The 19,963-nt window shown below is 42.3% G+C and overlaps 1 long non-coding RNA gene across 1 annotated transcript; it reads left to right on the forward strand.

Annotated features, from left to right (window-relative positions):
* Positions 1-656: 656 nt before the first annotated feature.
* Positions 657-14,456, forward strand: LOC141107551 (uncharacterized). The gene is made up of 2 exons (XR_012235929.1): positions 657-726; positions 14,250-14,456. It is a non-coding gene; the product is annotated as an uncharacterized lncRNA (long non-coding RNA).
* Positions 14,457-19,963: the final 5,507 nt, after the last annotated feature.

A 19,963-nucleotide genomic window follows, 5' to 3' on the forward strand; every position in this document is an offset into this window, starting at 1 on the left:
TGTGGCGCCGCCGTCGCGGCAAAATGATGCTCCCGCGCATGCGCAGAGCGTCCCAAACGCCTCTGCGCCATCTTGGAAAAGGGCACAACCTTCCCAAGGCAGTAACCTGACTCTGGGCACAATAGAGAGCGTGCAGAGCAGAAGAGGAGCGTCGGCCGCCATGACGGTTCCACAGTGGTGGACAACAGGTACCAGCAATCCCTTTAAGCAGGGAAATGATTGATAAAGAAAAAAAGGACAGGCATAATAGAGAGGAGACCACTGCAATATATGAAGCTTCTTTAAAGCTTACTGTGCCAGACATCCAGACGCCCCCTGAGACCACCAGAATGGGGGTTCCCTCCATAGAAGCTCCTTTAGAGACTGTACAGGAGGGACTTCCAAACAGGAGAGGCTTGAACCTGCTGGGGCGAGTGCGGTAAGAGGCTTTTTCTTTAATCTTGTAAACAGGAGCAACCTTGCTTATCCCAATCTGTCAGGTGAGGATAGAAAAGAGAATGCAGCGGGGTGTCTCCCCTTCAAATTTATAGCTAACCAATCCTGTCAGGTTGTGGGGGCGGAGTCACAACCCAGTGTGTGCTGCCATGAAGGCGTCAGGAAATATTATTTTACCTGCTAAATGACAGGTATTAACCTATGTTGTTTTTCACATTAAACAGAAGATACACATCCATCCACGGAATGGCTATGAACTGACTCTCCTGAAAAAGAAATGAGAAAAAATTGGTGATCTGTGCCAGACAAACAAGAATCATATATAATTCCATAGCAACCTAAACCTCTATCAAATGTTAATTTGTGAAACAAAGATAGAAAAATTTATAAAAATAATACAAATATGACATCAATTATTAAAATATAAATGTAAATAAAAGAAAAGAAAATTGACAAAACTTCTAAAGTTTACCATTAAAAGTAATTTAATATTGACCTTGAATATGCTTAAACATATATATATATTGTATATACACTCATCGTCCACTTTATTAAGTACACCTGTTCAATTGTTTGGTAACACAAATTGCTAATTAGCCAATCACATGGGAGCAACGTGGTGAAGACAACTTGCTAAAGTTCATACCAAGCATCAGAATGGGGAATAAAGGGGATTTAAGTGACTTTCAATGTGACATGGTTGTTGGTGCCAGACAGGCTGGTCTGAGTATTTCAAATACTGCTGATCTACTGGGATTTTCATGCACAACCATTTCTTGGGTTTACAGAGAATGGTCCGAAAAAGAGAAAATATCCAGTGAGTGGCAGTTGTGTGGACGAAAATGCCTTGTTGATGTCAGAGGTCAGATGAGAATGGGCAGACTGGTTCCAGATGATAGAAAGGCAACAGTAACTCAAATAACCACTCATTACAACCAAGGTATTCAGAATACCATCTCTGAATGCACAACACATCGAACCTTGAAACAGATGGGCTACAGCAGCAGAAGACCACACCGGGTGCCACTCCTGTGAGCTAAGAACAGGAAACTGAGGCTACAATTCACACAGGTTCACCAAAACTAGACAATAGAAAATTGGAAAAACATTGGCTGGTCTGATGAATCTCAATTTCCGCTCTGACTTTCAGATAGTAGGGTCAGAATTTGACGTAAACAACATGAAAGCATGGATCCATCCTGCCTTGTATTATTAATAGTTCAGGCTGGTGGTGTAATGGTTTGGGGGATATTTTCTTGGCACACTTTGGGCCCCTTAGTACCAATTGAGCATCGTTATTTGCCACGGCCTACCTGAGTGTTGTTGCTGACCATGTCCATCCCTTTATGACTACAATGTCCCCATCTTCTGATGGCTCCTTCCAGCAGGATAATGCACCATGTCACAAATCTCAAATCATCTCACCACTGGTTTCTTGAACATGACAATGAGGTCACTGTACTCCAATGGCCTCCACAGTCACCAGATCTCCATCCAATAGAGCACCTTTGGGATGTGGTGGAACGGGAGGTTCGCATCATGGATGTGCAGCAACTGCGTGATGATATCATGTCAATATGGACCAAAATCTCTGCCATTAAGAATTAAGGTAATTCTGAAAAATGGGGTACTAACAAGGTATACCTAATAAACTGGCCGGTGAGTGTGTGTGTATATATATGTGTATATATATATATATATATATATATACACACACACAGTATTTTATTTAAAGTCTATAGGAAAGTTATGGAGTCCCCAAACTATGGTATATTTCAGAAAATCCTGATATACTGACGGCCTATCTCATTTCTTGAGGCCCAAAAATGTCAGTATAGTACAAATATCCCCTAAATGTTCCCTTTTTGAAAAGTAGACAGTCCAAGGTAAAAGTTATGGCGGGTTTTTTGAATTTTTTTGTCCTAATTTTTTGGAAAATGAAGAAATTAAAAAAAAAATGTAATAATCTTTTTTTTTTACATGCTTTTACCAGTGCAGTACAGTGTCCTCATATAACTGGTGTGGCGGTGATCAGGGACACTGATTGGTGACGGTACAAAAAATATATAATAATACGGTTTGTTTTTGTTTTTGTTTTTTATTTTGTTTATTTTTTTACATTTTTTTTAATTAACACATTGTGATCAGGGCAATATAATGTTAAAATGGTAACATTGTACTACTATGGGGAAGGGATCAGGATTTTTTTTTTATTTACACATTATGATTGCTTATAGCAGTGCATTGCATTGCTATAAGCAAGCATTTTACTTAATGAAACTGATTCATTCTTGTTTTATTGTGATTAGCTGTAATTGGCCACAGCTAATCACATGGTACAGATAGGATGTGATTTGCCCTGTCTGTAACATGTGATCACATTGACCACAGCTAGCAACACAATTTTACACAATGAATGGCATGAAAGAAAGCCATTGTTTACAACTGTCATGTGATATGCTGTGATTGGTCACAGCAGTCACATGGTATCAGCAGTGGACACAGCCAGTGACAGATCAGGCCACTGCGCGGCCCTGCAGCCACACGAGTGGCACCTTCCGAGAGGACGTCATGTGATGTCCACTCAGAAAGAGAAAGGAACCAGCCCAGCCGTCAACTTGCTATAGGCCAGGCAGGAATGTGTTAAATATATTTTCCTGTTCAAATTCATTCTTTTTTAATATTTTACTATTCTGTGGTACAATTTTTTTTTTATCTTTTTATTAGGAATATTTGCCTTTTATAAGCTGTTATATTTATATTGGTCAGTGAAGATACCTGAGATACCTCAATAGACCCAGTCTGTCTGGACAGTATGGTCACCTGCAGACTTAGCATGATCCACAAGTATTTTGTCATCATTAAAACATAGCTAGTGATCTGGTCAGTGAACTTTACTGAATGAAGCTTATGCAGGTTGTGCTTCCTTCGGAAGAAAAAAGTTGCAAAGGGCATAGCTTTTTGCATAGTCACTGCTGATTCAGAAGCCTGTAGGTTATCAGTCAGCACCTGGCAACACCTAGTCCTCACCACTTTCTTGATGGACAGTAGGGATGAGCCCGAAGTTGGAGTCGAATGTAAGTTCGACTCCAACATCGGGTGTTCACCCATTCTCTGTACAGCGAACAATATGCAGTGTTTGTGGCAAATTCGAAAGCCGCTGGAACACCGTTAAAGTCTATGGGGCACTAACATGAAAAATCAAAAGTGCTCATTTTAAAGGCTTATTTGCAAGTTACTTATTGTCATAAAAAGTGTTTGGGGGTCCGGGTCCTGCCCCGGGGACATGTATCAATGCAAAAAAATATTGTAAAAACGGCAGTTTTTTCGAGAGCAGTGATTTTTTTAATGCTTAAAGTGAAACAATAAAAATGAAATATTCCTTTAAATATCGTGCCTGGGGGTGTCTATAGTATGCCTGTAAAGTGGCGCATTTTTCCCATGTTTAGAACAGTACCACAGCAAAATGACATTTCTAAAGGAAAAATTGTCATTTAAAACTGATCGCGGCTGTAATGAATTGTCGGGTCTAGGCAATATAGATAAAACTCATTGAAAAAAAGAGCAAGGGATCCCCCCAGTCCATTACCAGGCCCTTTGGGTCTGGTATGAGTATTAAGGGGAACCCCGACCAAAAAAAAAATTGCGTGGGGGTCCCCCTAAAATCCATACCAGTCCCTTCAGGTCTGATATGGAAATTAAGGGGATACCATGAGCCAATTTTTTTTTTTAAATGGCGTAGGAGTCCCCCCCAAAATCCATACCAAATCCCTACACCAAAATGTAAAAAAAAAATGGTGTAGGGGTCCCCCTCAAAATCCATACCAGACCCTTATCAGAGCACACAACCTGGCAGGCCGCAGGAAAAGAGGGGGGGACAAGAGAGCACCCCCCCCCGAACCGTACCAGGCCACATGCCATCAACATGGGGAGGGTGCTTTGGGGTCTGACCCCAAAGTACCTTGTCCCCATGTTGATGGGGACAAGGGCCTCATCCCCACAAACCTGGCCCTGTGAATGTGGGGGTATGTGGGCAGGGGGCTTATCTGAATCTGGAAGCCCCGTTAACAAGGGGAACCCCAGATCCTGGCCTCTCTCCTGTGTGAATTGGTAATGGAGTACATTGTACCCCTACCATTTCACAAAAAGAGTGTCAAAATGGTAAAAAAGACAAGAGACAGCTTGGGACAAGTCTTATTAAAACGTGGCATCAGAGGGGAGCAGGGTCACCTGTATACGTCACCGGATGGCCCCGCCCTCAGTTATATAAGAACTGTCACAGAGAAGATGCGTCAGTCGGCGGGAGCCTCCCATGGAGGCGGATCAGTTGCAGCTTTTTTTTTTCTTTTTCGGTCCTTTGGACTGTGTGAACTTGCATCGTGAGACATTTTTATTTTTTTATTTTTTAAAAAAGGACTTGTCCCAAGCTGTCTCTTGTCTTTTTTACCATTTTTGACACTTTTTTTGAGAAATGGTATTAGGTACGATGTAATCCAATACCAATTCACACAGGGGGTCCCCTTGTTAAAGGGGGCTTCCAGATTCCGATAAGCCCCCTGCCCGCATACCCCCACAACCACCGGGCCAGGGTTGTGGGGATGAGGCCCTTGGCCAGACCCCAAAACACCCTCCCTATGTTGAGGGCATGTGGCCTGGTATGGTTCAGGAGGGGGGGCGATCTCTCATCCCCCCTTTTTTCCTGCGGCCTGCCAGGTTGCGTGCTCAGATAAGAGTCTGGTATGGATTTTGGGGGGGACCCCTACGCCATTTTTTTTTATTTTGGTGCAGGGTTCCCCTTAAAATCCATACTTGACCTGAAGGGTCGGGTGTGGACTTTGGGGGGCCCCTACGCAATTTTTTTAAAATTTGGCGCAGGGTTTCCATATCAGACCTGAAGGGCCTGATATGGAATTTAGGGGGACCCCCACGCAATTTTTTTTTAATATTGGTTCTGGGTTCCCCTTAATATTAATACCAGACCCAAAGGGCCTGGTAATGAACTGAGGGGGGATCCCATGCTCTTTTTTTCAATGAGTTTTATCTATATTGCCAAGGCCCGACAATTCATTACAGCCGCAATCAGTTTTAAATGACAATTTTTCCTTAAGAAATGTCATTTTGCTGTGGTACTGTTCTAAACACGGGAAAATGTGCCACTTTGCAGGCATACTATAGACACCCCCCAGGCACAATATTTAAAGGAATATTTCATTTTTATTGTTTCACTTTAAGCATTAAAAATATCACTGCTCCAAAAAAAAATGTCAGTTTTTTAAAAAAATGTTTGCATTGATGCATGTCCCCTGGGGCAGGATCCAGGTCCCCAAACAATTTTTATGACAATAACTTGCATATAAGCTTTTAAAATGAGCACTTTTGATTTTTCATGTTTGTGTTCCATAGACTTTAACGGTGTTCGTGTGTTCTGCCGAATGTTTTGCCTGTTCCCATGTTCTGCTGCGAACCGAACCGGAGGGTGTTCGGCTCATCCCTAATGGACAACACTGCCTCTGTTGCTGAAACCTCCCTACTGTGAGCTGCAATGTGTTTGCAATGTGGGAGTATGTGGAGAAGGAGAATTGGGCTCAGTCAGGGAAGGCAAAGGAAGTTTTTTGTTTACCATATGAGGCTTGTGCATTCAGTAACTGAAATTGGCACTTGTTTAAACTGTGATATAGGGGCCTTTAGTTGTAATTTAAAAGAGAAGTATGGGAATTGTTTTTTTTTCCAGAATTATACTTACTTAGGTGGATGCAGCATCGGTACCCCTCTGGCTCTAAGACTAAAAACCGAGAGATCAAACACTGCAGATCGCTCGGTTCTCACAGCTCTCCGAGCAGAGAGCTGGTGACTGTCAGTCACCAGCTCCCTGCTCTGACCCCCCCTCACACACACTCAATGGAGTGCTGGGCTGTGGAGGGGGCTGGAGCGGCCGGTTTGCGTCCACCCCGCTCCACATGGAGGTCTAATATCCATATGATTTGGAAAGTATTGCAGCTACACACAGACCTGGAGCCACATTTAAGGCTTTGGATAGCTCTTTCATCCCAAACAAATCTAAAGATGTTTGGCAATTCGCCATTCCTGTAATCACCGGGCAAACTGAACAAGGCAAATTCCTTTTCTTATACTGTTATCGTGTAGGATCAATACGGAGGGTTGGCGTCCATCGACACCCCCCGCTGGCAGTGATTCATCCATTTTGTTATATGGTGGAATTTCACATGTAAAGACAAAATTAAGACTACATATACTCTTACTTAATTTCCCTGATTTAGGTGCTTGAACCAGAAACGGGTCGGGTACCGGGGATTACTATATACCGGAGAGTAACAACTTTTGTTGTCATACATATCATGTGACTTGTTGTTTTGTCTATGCTGTTTTTCATATTTGTATAAACATTTCCCTATGTCTTTTTAGTATCGGTCATCATATGATCGAACATTTTTATGCACATCTAATAAATTATATTTTTTGTAACTACATGTGTGTTTGTTGCCTACAAAGTCTCAATGAAGGGGGATTTCTTTTTCTTGATAGATTATTAGGGATGTGGCAACTACACACTGATCTGACATGGTGAAACCCTCCTTTTTGCTATGTACGACAACTTGAATGCATTTATCAAATATGCTGGTTTTAAATCAGACACTTTCCTTATTGGAAGAGGCACCCATCAAGGATGTCCTCTCTCCCCCCTCCTATTTGCACTCCTCATTGAACCCTTGGCCCATTAAATTAGATCTGATCCAAAACATAAAAGGTATTGAATTAGATGAATGTCACCATAAAGTATGTCTTTTTGCAGATTACATCTTACTCTTCTTGACATCTCCCCATATCACGGTACCTAATCTCATACCTGTCCTAAACCGTTTTGCACACATTTCAGGCTTAACAGTTAACTATCAAAAATCGACTGCACTCAACATTTCCTTGCCTCCTTCAGACCTTCAGCTTGTTAAAGATTCACTTCCGTTCTCTTGGACACCTCTAATGCCACGTACACACGATCAGATTTGCCGACAACAAAATCCATGTTTTTTTTCCGACAGATGTTGGCTCAAACTTGTCCTTCATACACACAGTCACTTAAATCGTGTCGGAAATTCTGAACGTCAAGAACGCGGTGACGTACAACACGTATGACGAGACGAGAAAAATGAAGTTCAATAGCCAGTGCAGCTCTTCTTCTTGATTCCGAGCATGCGTGGAATTTTGTGCGTCTGAATTTTGTACACATGATCAGAATTTCAGACAACGGATTTTGTTGTCGGAAAATTGGAGATCCAGATCTCCAATTTTGTTTGTCGAAAATTCCGACAGAAAATGTTCAATGGAGCCTACACACGGACGGAGTTTCCGACAACAAGCTCCCATCGAACATTTGTTGTCGGAAAATCCTATCCTGTGTACACGGCATTAGACTTCCATACTTAGGAAAACAACTCACTCCTAAGATAACTGACTTATACTCAGCTTACCTCCCTTCATTACTAAAACAGATTACTGAATTATTATCACAATGGTCCTCTATCCCTCTATCCTGGATAGGCAAAATTAATGTAATTAAGATGGCTATATTGCCCAAGTTTTTATATCTTTCTAGAGTCTTTTCCCATCCCAGTTCCATCTAATTTTTTTACGGCTTATACAGCGCAGAATTATCTCCTTTACCTGGGGTAAAACAAAATCTCGAACCTCTAAATCCACTCTGTGTCTCCCACAATGCTACAGAGGATTAGGTCTCAAAATATTTCTCCTTACTATCATGCTGCACACCTTGCAAATTTACCAAAATACCACGCAATCAAAGAAATTTTTTTATGGGTAACAATTGAGTCTATTGACTGGGACCCTATTTCAGTATCTAACATGTTATGGTTAAGACAAACTGATCGTACTTTTATTTGCAATCCTATCACAAAACATTCTTTATCTATCTGGGACAAATTCAAAACTTCTCTTGGCCTTTAATCTCCTCATTTATGGCTCCTTTCTTTTGTTAATCACGCTTTTTACCCTGCCTGGATCGCTCCTACTTCTTTCAAAGCCTGGAATACAGCTAATTTATCACGTTTATATAATTTGGTATCTGCCTATTATATACATTTTTTTCCTACTTCATGTGATAAATTTGGACTTCCTCAATTGAAATTGTTTCAATATTTGCAAATCAAAATTTTTCCAACCTTATCTTAATTTCAACTCCCAACTATCCCAGATGTCTCGTTTTTGAATGCATATGTATTTCTGACCCTCATGCTTGAGGACTTGTTTATCGTTTTTCTATAAGCTAATTTTAGCTAGTACTAACACTGGTCCCCCCTCAACTAGACCTTAATCGCTCATTTAATGCTACTGAATTGTCTAGCATATGGTTTGCCACTAAGTCTGCTTCTTCTAACTTTAAGGTGCTAACCTGTTTGTATTTGGCTCCCGCTAGAAGATCGAAATAGGCTTCTGATTACCCTGGAGCTTGTTTGGCACTCAATTTCATATTTGGTGGGATTGCCAATGGCCCAAAAATTCTGGAAGGCAGTTTTTGTCTTAGCCTCCAAAATCTTTGATACACCTATACAGTCCAATCCTGCTACAGCCCTATTAAACCAGAAACCTGATGGGATCACACAGAATCAATTTCGCCTTCTTTACAGCTCCTAACAGCCGCAAAACAAACCATTACTAAGGCATGGAAAACTCAATATTTAATTCTAGCTGAAACCATACACAGAACTAATAAAGCTCTTATTCATGCTAAAATGAAAGCAATCGAAAGAGATGGAATTGGTCAATTTGAGAAGCTCTGCCTTCCTTGGCTTAGGCATTATTTACCTCCAGACTTTGATGACACATTAGTATTGCCTTGGTAATTTTACTCTATTTGTCTTGACTATAATTTCTATTTTATTGCATCACCACTTGTAACCCCCCTCCCCCATATCCCCCCCCCTTTTTTCTACCCTCTAAACTTGACACATTTTTTTTACGTTAGTTCACCTGTATGTATTTTTTTAAGGAGATTTGCACACAGGTCATGTTAGCATTTTATGTTGCCAACATGTGACATACACCTTGTTAAAATTATATAAAAAAACTCACTACTGTACTAAAAGGCCATTTAACCTTCCCCCTCTAATGCATATGATTTCCTTGGGCTAGCTTTTGCTTTTAAAGGGGAGTTCCACATTCCATTCTCAAATGCTCTTGTCTCCCCCTCTAATCCTTTGGATTTCCATGGGCTAACTTTTGCTTTTAAAGGAGAACTCCACACTCCATTCTCCAATGTTCTTGTCTCCTCCCTCTAATCCCTTGGATTTCCATGAGCTAGCTTTTGCTTTAAAAGGGGAGCTTCACACTCCACTACATTCTCAAAAGGCTGTGAGTTGCTGTCACCAATCCAAACCACATCCTTTTTCAGAGCATACAACAGGACCAGCTAGGAAAGGGGCCAGAAGAGCGATCGCCCAACCCCCACCTGAACCATACAAGGCCACATGCACTCAACAGAGCTAGCTGCCTTTGAGGCATGTTGGGCTCAGCCCAATACCAACCACAAAGCACCTTGTACCCACTAGTTTAAAGGGGCTTTCCACATTCCGTAAAAAGCCCCCTGTCTGCAGCCCCCCACAACCCTAGCCTAGGGTTGTGTAGAAGAGGCCCTTGTCCCCCTGAATATGGGAACAAGGTGCTTGAGCCCCTCCTGCCCCCAAGCATCCACCCCCTTTCATGGGCTGGCTTGCTGTGTGTTTGGCTAGGGGTTTGTTAGTGTGTGGGAGGGGCACAATATTTTTTTTAGTATGGGTGGTATTTTTCACGTGGGGGTTCTCATTTTAAGCCTTAACAGACACAAATGGCCTTGTATGTATTGGGGGGCAGGCTATTTTTTGTTTTGGGTTAAAATCTAGCAGATTTGTAAGTTTTGTCTAAAGCCGTACATCTTTGAAGCAGCATTTTGGATATATGCTACAGATGCACCACTTTACAGGCAGAGTAAGCCCCCCTCCCCAAGTTACTAGCTTTTAAGCAATTTTGCATTTTTAAAGGCACTACTCCTTAGTTCGTTTTTGGGGTTGTAAAAATTGGTGACATTGATATATGTCCCTCAGGGTGGGACCTGGGCCCCCATACCCATTTTAAGGCCAATAACTAGAATATGAGCCAGCCAAGTGGGGACTAGCAAAATTAACAAGTCAGTTCCCATAGACTGCAATGGTATTTGTTGTATAACTTTTGCCCATGTTTCTCAAAAGTCTCTTTGTTTGCCCCCCTGGACCGGGGGGTGTTTGTCACATCTGTAATTTTATAGCATGCTGTATGATGCACTTAATTTTGGACAGGGGGGTGGCTTATTTTGTGCTAGCTGCATTTGGATTGTTCTGGGCATGCTCAGGGACTTTGTTTTTTTGCTGTGGCTTTTGGTGTGTGAAATGCATGTGTGTGTGAACTGTGTGTGTGAAGTGTGTGTGTGTGTCAAGAGAGTACCTTTTGGTGTCCTTATAGAGTTTGTAACACATGTATTTTCTCTTTGTATTTTGTTTGTTATGTATTTGCAAAACAGATGTGTTTTAGAGCAAGTATCTTTTACTTTTGTTTTTTTTGTTTTTGTTTTGGGGGGGGATATTTTTCACTGAAATATTTTTGATGTTGTCAATCTGTGTTTGTACACTCGCTCACTGTTCTCTGAGGAAGAGATTATCCTTTTTTGCAAATCAAGATAATTTTTAATTTATTTTTACATGGGGTGGTGTTTGTGTGGGCCATGTGTGTATGTATAAATGATTTGGCCTCAAAACACACACCTACTTCCCGTGTAGAGATTCACTTCCGGGCCAATGTATGTTGCTTCCTGCTTCAGTGTGTGTGTGTGTGTGTGTGTGTGTGTGTGTGTGTGTGTGTGTGTGTATGTGTCCACCAGCAGAGAGAAGTTTGTTAGATGCCACACTCCCAATTCTAGAGGCATAATAATGGTCTAGCACAGGGGTCTTCAAACTACAGCCCTCCAGTTGTTCAGGAACTACAATTCCCATCATGCCTAGTCATGTCTGTGAATGTCAGAGTTTTACAATGCCTCGTGGGATGTGTAGTTCCGCAATAGCTGGAGAGCCGTAGTTTGAAGATTCCTGATCACTCTAGTATGTCTTGAAAAAAGGTGGTTTTTCATGTGCCTTGTGTAATTCCCAAGAAATATTGTTAGGAAAATACAAGTGGGTCATGGCACATCTACATTCCAAATTTGGCCCTTGTGATGGTCATGCACTATGCAATCTGATTGGCCAATCTCTGTACAACTTGATATTTAGGCAAAATAGGTAATAGGAAGATGCACTCAAACAATTAATTCAAATGATAGAAAATCAAACAGGCTCTTGCACTCAATCTAATGTATTTAAGCTGGGCAGCACAGTGGTGTAGTGGATAGCACTTTCACCTAGCAGTAAGAAGGGTCACTGGTTCAAATCCCAACCACAACACTACCTGCCTGGAGTTTGCATGTTCTCCCTGTGCCTGTGTGGGTTTCCTCCCACACTCCAAAGACATGCTGGTAGGTTAATTGGATCCTGTCTAATTTGTCCCTAGTATGTATGAATGTGAGTTAGGGACCTTAGATTGTAAGCTCCTTGAGGGTAGGAACTGATGTGAATGTACAATGAATACGTAAAGCGCTGCGTAAATTGACAGCGCTATATAAGTAACTGAAATAAAATAACTGATTGAAGTGTATGGTCACCTTTAAAGATCAAGATCTGAAAATATTAATTTATTGGTTTTAGAACCACTTCTCTGTTCTTTGTAATGTATTGAAAGATTTGGGTAAAAAAAGAAAAAAAAAACACATTTCAAAGATATATTAGAAGTTATAGGAATGAGATTAGCATCAAAAGGGTTAATTACCCGAGAACACCTACTAATTGTCTAACAAGACACATCCAATGAGATGAAGGAAACCAATTGTATTGGGCATATTATCAATGAGAAAACTGCAGTTACCCTAGTGCCAGTTGCAGTTTACATATGCGGGTATTTATTATTGTTATTTGCGCTTCAATGTGCGCCGGTTCGCACGTTCAATTAATGACTTTTCCGGCGCACCAATTAATGTATGAACTGGCTCAATGCCTTCTTCTTAGTAAATCACCCCCATTATCTCGTCTGTCTTTAATATATACCTATTAGATCAATCTCCTTATTACTGCTCTTGCAAAATGAACCAATAGTCATTAGCTTTTTCCTTCTCATGGAATTTTCTAATGTTTTTGATGTAGTACTTCATTGGTTTATTTGTTGCTTTACTTGTTACATTTTTACATTGTTATTTACTCATCTTGTTCATAAATTGATATGTTTAGCTTGATTGCTATTTGAATATTCTACCACCATTCTTATATGCACTCAATTTGTCAATCTGTGTTATATTTAAGCCCAGCACAGTGAATCTCAGCTTCTCATCCAAGAGACTAATAGCAGAGCAGATCTGAGCATATTTAGTCATTATTACACATAGTATTGTGCAATCAGCTTACAGAAAAGAGGATCCAATATTTGCTTCTTTAGAGTTGCTTGAGCATCACTGCGATGTGTTTTGTTATGTTCTATAAAGATTCTTTTAAAGGTTCTGTTCTTGGACCTCTTTTATTTTCAATCTACACCTCTTCCCTGGGTCAGCTGATAGCCTCTCACGGCTTTCAACATCATTTCTACACTGACGACACACAAATCTATCTCTCCACCCCTCAACTCATTCCATCAGTCTCCTCACGCATCACTAACTTACTAATCGACATATCTGTATGGATGTCACACCACTTCCTCAAACTCAACTTGTCCAAAACCGAGCTTATAATATTTCCTCCCCCACGTGCCTCTTCCCCTGACTTCTCTGTCAAGAGCAATGGCACAACCATCCACCCATCCCCACATGTCAGGGTGCTAGGTGTTATCCTGGACTCTGAACTCTCCTTTCAGCCCCACATCCAATAACTTTCCAAAGCTTGCCGCCTCAACCTCCGCAACATCTCTAAACTATGTCCCTTTCTAACCAATGAAACCACAAAGCTCCTGATTCACTCCCTGGTTATCTCTCGCCTCGACTACTGCAACTCACTCCTCATTGGCTTACCTTTAAACAGACTATCCCCCCTTCAGTCCATCATGAATGCTGCTGCCAGACTCATCCACTTTACAAACCGCTCAGTGTCTGCTACCCCTCTCTGCCAATCCCTCCATTGGCTACCACTCGCCCAACGAATTAATTTCAAAATACTAACAATAAGTTACAAAGCCATCCACAACTCTGCCCCCAGCTACATGACTAGCCTAGTCTCAAAATACCAACCTAATCGCCATCTCCGTTCCTCCCAAGACCTCCTGCTCTCTAGCTCCCTCATCACCTCCTCCCATATCCGCCTCCAGGACTTCTCCCGAGCCTCGCCCATCCTCTGGAATTCCCTACCCCAATCTGTCAGACTGTCTCCAAATGTATCCACTTTTAGGCGTTCCCTGAAAACTTTCCTCTTCAGAGAAGCCTATCCTGCCTCCATCTAACAACTGCACTATTTTCTCCATTAGCTCATCCCCCACAGCTATTACCCTTTTGTATCACTTGACCCTCCCTCCTAGATTGTAAGCTATAACGAGCAGGGCCCTCTGATTCCTCCTGTATTGAATTGTATTGTACTTGTACTGTCTGCCCTAATGTTGTAAAGCGCTGCGTAAACTGTCGGTGCTATATAAATCCAGTATAATAATAATAATTTTTTTTACCTGCTAAATGACAGATATGAACCCAGGTTGTTTTTCACATTAAACAGAAGATATACATCCATCTACGGAATGACCATGGACCACATCTCCTGAAAAAGAGATGAGAAAAATATGCCGATCTGTGCCAGACAACAAACAAGAATCATAAATAATTTCATAGCAACCTAAACCTCTATTAAATGTTAATTTGTGAAACAAGGATTGTATAAAAATATCAATTAATAAAATATAAATGTGAATAAAAGAAACAAAAATTGACCACAAACTTCTAAAGTTTACCATTAAAAATAATTTAATATTGACCTTGGATATGCTTAAACATATATATATTATATATACACTCACCGTCCACTTTATTAGGTACACCTGTTCAATTGCTTGGTAACACACATATTGCTAGTTAGCCAATCACAGGAGCAACTCAATGCATTTAGTCATCTAGATGTGGTAAAGTCGACTTGCTGAAGTTCAAACCGAGCATTAGAATGGGAAAGAAAGGGGATTTAAGTGACTTTGAACGTGGCATGGTTGTTGGCGCCAGACGGGCTGGTCTGAGAGTTTTAAAAGCTGCTGATCTGGAATTTTCACGCACAACCAAGTCTCGGGTTTACAGAGAATGGTCCCAAAAAGAGTAAATATCCAGTGAGCGTCAGTTGTATGGAGGAAAATGCCTTGTTGATGTCAGAGGAGAATGGGCAGACTGGTTCCAGATGATAGAAAGGCAACAGTAACTCAAATAACCACTCGTTACAGCCAAGGTATGCAGAATACCATCTCTAAATGCACAACACATCGAACCTTGAATCAAATGGGCTACAGCAGCAGAAGACCACACCGGGTGCCACTCCTGTCAGCTAAGAACAGGAAACTGAGGCTACAATTCACACAGGCTCACCAAAATTGTACAATTGAAGATTGGAAAAACGTTGCTTGGTCTGATGAGTCTCGATTTCAGCTGCAACATTCAGATGGTAGGGTCAGTATTTGGCGTAAACAGAAAAGCATGGATCCATCCTGCCTTGTAGCAACAGTTCAGGCTGGTGGTGGTGATGTAATGGTGTGGGGGATATTGTCTTGGCACACTTTGGGCCCCTTAGTACAAATTGAGCATCATATAAACGCCACAGCCTACCTGAGTATTGTTGCTGACCATGTCCATCCCTTTATGACTACAGTGTACCCATCTTCTGATGGCTCCTTCCAGCAGGATAATGCACCATGTCACAAAGATCAAATCATCTCACCACTGGTTTCTTGAACATGACAACAATGAGGTTATTGTACTCCAATGGCCTCTACAGTCATCAGATCTCAATCCAATAGATTACCTTTCAGATGTGGTAGAATGGGAGAATCCCAACATGGATGTGCAGCCAACAATTCTGCAGCAACTGCGTGATGTTACCATGTCACTATGGACCAAAATTTTGGAGGAATGTTTCTAACACCTTGTTGAATCTCTGCCAGGAAGAATGAAGGCAGTTCTGAAAAAGGGGGCCCAACCCGGTAATAGCAAGGTGTACCTAATAAACTGGCTGGTGTATATATATATATATATATATATATATATATATATATATATCGGTGGTGGGCTGTGGGCAGCGGCTCCAGTGTCCTCTGCTCCAGCACGGCGGACCCGATCTAGGTGGCGGTTGGCGGGCAGCAGGCTGCGGGCAGGGGCTCTGGTATCCTCATTTCGAGCACCGCGGCTTTCACCGTGCATCTCCCCTCTCCTCCTCCTAGGATCCAATAGGATCGTCTGACATTTTGGCCAGTCGAGAAACGGGTCTCACAACCTGCTTCCTGATTGGCAGGGAGGAGATTTAGTGTGAAAATAGTGAATATTCATATGCTATTGCCTCTGGCTCTAATCATGTGCTTCAAACCCCCCCCCATTGGAATCCATAGTCTGGCGCCCCTTCATGTAGAACAGGGGGCCGGACGCATGGATGGGGGGGCGGCGCCTGTGCCTCTCTAATGGATGGGCCGCCACTGGTATATACACTCATCGCCCACTTTATTAGGCAGTTAGACGTGGTGAAGACAACTTGCTGAAGTTCAAACCAAGCATCAGAATGGGGAAGAAAGGGGATTTAAGGGACTTTGTTCGTGGCATGGTTGTTGGTGCCAGACCAGTATTTCAAGTATTTCAAGAATTAACAATCTATTGCGACCCTTGTAGGTATGCTCCTGAATGTTCTGCTTCTTAATTGCTGATCACATCCATTTCTATTTCCAAGCAGTGTTGGGCGCCAAATAGCAGTACATTTTTGTTGTTGTCACTGCCATGTTCATAAACTTACAGCCTCTGAAGTTGCACTGGGTTTAATGGTTACTAAGCTGGCCTGTTCAAAAACCTGCCCCAATAACTATAGCTCTCAGTCTGCTGGTGATCGTGTGGGTAGGTACAATGTGATGCAGTGGGCAGAAAACACACAAAGTCTAAGTGCAGTAACAAGAACATATTGTAATAGAAGTCCAGCAATACACAACAAAACCAGTAGAAAACCAACAGAACTGGGAGCACTCACAAGTTGTAACAGCAATGAGGCAGTGGATTTGTGCGGACAGCATCTGTCTCAAGGAGCAAAATGTGGCCTGGCCGATCCATGCCAAAATGGGGAGGCTTCCAGAAAGGATGGCATGTCCCTGCACCGTTACAACTTTCCCTGGCACTAAGCACTGTCCCTGACAGATAGGTGACCTGTCCCTACTATAGCCGCTCACAAAATGCGTGCAAAACCTGGGAGCCAGGGTTATAAACATAAACTGCCTAACCCAAGATGGCCACCAAAGTCATCAGGGGTGCTAGCATCGAAACGGATAGCTGCATCCCTGTGACCAAGGACACCATAGAGGAACCAGGTTCCTGTCGACTTCCTCCCCATCTGTGTTGCCGCTTCAGACAGCGCCACCTGCAGTGGAGAAAATGGACTGTACCTGCCTACACTTAGATTGTTGTCCCGTGATCTGCTGTCACCATTGCCACCTTAGGGAATGATCAGCTTCATTCCTACTTCCTTATTCTTGTGGAGACACTGGGGCAACAGAACTATAGACTCCTGCTACCATCAGTCAAACTGTTGGGAGGGGGGGGAGCAGGGTCATGCCATGTCTATGGATACGCTCAGCTCAGTTAAGGAACCTGATGGGAGCGTGCACACACAGGTGTCACCTTAGCACCCAAGCAGCAAAAGGAGACAACCACAAGCAGGGAGGAGGGGACAGCAGCCATAGGATCCAGTGACACAAGAGGTTAGCATTTTTAGGAAAAAGAATATGCAAAATAGATGAGTCTACACATCTGCTGCTATAAATAGAAAAACAAGGGTTTAATATTGCTTTAAAAACTCTGCAGTGAAAATGGGGGTCTCTTTAATTTCATGGTTTTGATATAACAAAATGATTAGAGTTAAATTATATCTACACCCAAAAACAAATAGCACACTTCATGTCCATTAGGCACCCATGCTCACTCACTGTATTGCATATATAGAGGGTAACCATTGTTTTCACCCAACCTGTACTTCCCTCTTCATCTCCGTTACATCGAAGTTGAGAAAATTTGAGCTTGGCACGCATTATACATTTTTCTTGTACAATTTTCCTTAGGGTCGGCCATACACAGCTCAAATCTTGGCCGGTTCAGCAGGAACCAGCTGAGATTCGAACCATTAATGGGTAGGCTGAATGTACCAAGTTGATTGATCAACTTTGGTACAACAAGCCTGCTGGATATGCTTTCAATTATCGCAAGCAGTTGCTATAGCCGCTAACGATAATCACTGTCTTCTCCTGGCGAGGGCGGCTTCCCCGCCAGGAGGAGACAATTCCTGATTCCCCTGTCAGCACTGTCTTTGTTGATGGGGGAATCGTGCAAATTTCTTTCCTGCAACCCGTGGCTGCAGGAAAGAAATCTAATATCTAATATGAGGTCAAACCTAAGCACTTTCAATTTGTATGCAATCAGGCAGGCCCTTGCACTACATAGTTGAAGGTAAATCCAAAGGAAGTTGTATAAGAAAATGGTATAGTGTTTGGCCACCTTTAGTGTTTTAGGAAGGCAGATAACATTATTTTATGCTTTCTGTTAAGCTCATAGAAAGTGAGAAGGACATGGCATTTATGATAAGAACAACAAGTATTTTCTGTGCTTTCTGAACATGTTCCTAGGTCTAAAAAAATGGAAAAAGAATGCAGCCTTCACAAGACCTGTAAACTGTCATATAGGTAATTTTTGTTCTTAGGTTTAGATAAACTCTAGAGCGGGGGTCGGAAGCCCATCGATAGTGATCGACTCACCCATCGACCGCCCGTGGGTGATGGGTAGATTGTCAACACAATTCTGCTTTTCCGACCTCCGCACCTTGGCGCCAGATTTTCCTTCAGCCTCATCCACTGCGGTTATCTTTCCTCACAGGGAGTACAGCAGAAATTGGGAGGCAGCACAGCTCAGAACGGTGGGTGGGAGCGGGCCAAGTTAACTTTTCCAGGTAACCGGTAGGTGATTGATTGTTAGGCAGTCCTAGCAAACAATCACCAGCTTATTAATATGGAAAGTTATCTCCGGCATCTCCAGCTACCGCCCTCTGTTCAGAGCTGTGATGTGTCCCGCTTCTGTTTTGACACCAGCCACTGCCCTACTGACACCAGCCACTGCCCTACTGACACCAGCCACTGCCCTACTGACACCAGCCACTGCCTCACTGACACCAGCCACTGCCCTACTGACACCAGCTATTGCCCTACTGCCTCTGTCACCTGCCTTACTAACACCAGCCACTACCCTACTGCCACTGTCACCTGCTCTACTGACACCAGCCACTGCTCTATTGACACCACCCACTGCCCTTCTGACACCGTCAACTGGCCTACTGACACCAGCCACTGCCCTACTGACACTGTCAATTACCCTGCTGACACCATATACCGTCCTACTGCCACTGTCAACTGTCCTACTGACACCGTCCACTTTTAAGGTAGCCTAAGTTTATACAGTCAGGTCCATAAATATTGGGACATCGGCACAATTCTAATCTTTTTGGCTCTATACACCACCACAGTGGATTTGAAATAAAACAAACAAGATGTACAAATGCTAATAGCACACTTGAAATGAACTCTGCTTTTATCTGCTCCTTGTAAATGGGATGAGGGAATAACACACACCTGGCCATGGAACAGCTGAGCAGCCAATTATCCCATTACTTTTGGTCCCCTTAAAAAGTGGAAGGCACATATACAAACTGTTGTAATTCCTACACCATTCACCTGATTTGGATGTAAATACCCTCAAATTAAAGCTGAAAGTCTGCAGTTAAAGCCATCTTGTTCATTTCATTTCAAATCCATTGTGGTGGTGTATAGAGCCTAAAAGATTAAAATTGTGTCGTCCCAATATTTATGGACCTGACTGTATTTTTACTGTGGCATTTGTTTACTATATATTTTATAGTTATAGTTTTCCTTACTATTTAGTTAGGCCCTGCTAGTTAATGTCTTAAAAAAATAGATAAAAAAGGGGTGCCGAACGCCGCTGATCTTTTTCTCTCTTTATGTTGTTCAGGTAGATTCCCATCTCTCAAAGGTTGCCTACCTCTGCTCTAGAGCATGAGAGGTCTTTCACCTGACCCTCATGTATGTGTATAGCAATAGACACCTACCGAGTAGCCAGGTGTTTACAGTTAAATCACAAGATCTGAGCACTTCTAAATTGGTACTTCCTCCTTCTCCACAGTACAATCAGAACAAGATTTCTGTT

This window comes from Aquarana catesbeiana, linkage group LG09 (assembly GCF_042186555.1).
Source record: "Aquarana catesbeiana isolate 2022-GZ linkage group LG09, ASM4218655v1, whole genome shotgun sequence".
NCBI lineage: Eukaryota > Metazoa > Chordata > Amphibia > Anura > Ranidae > Aquarana > Aquarana catesbeiana.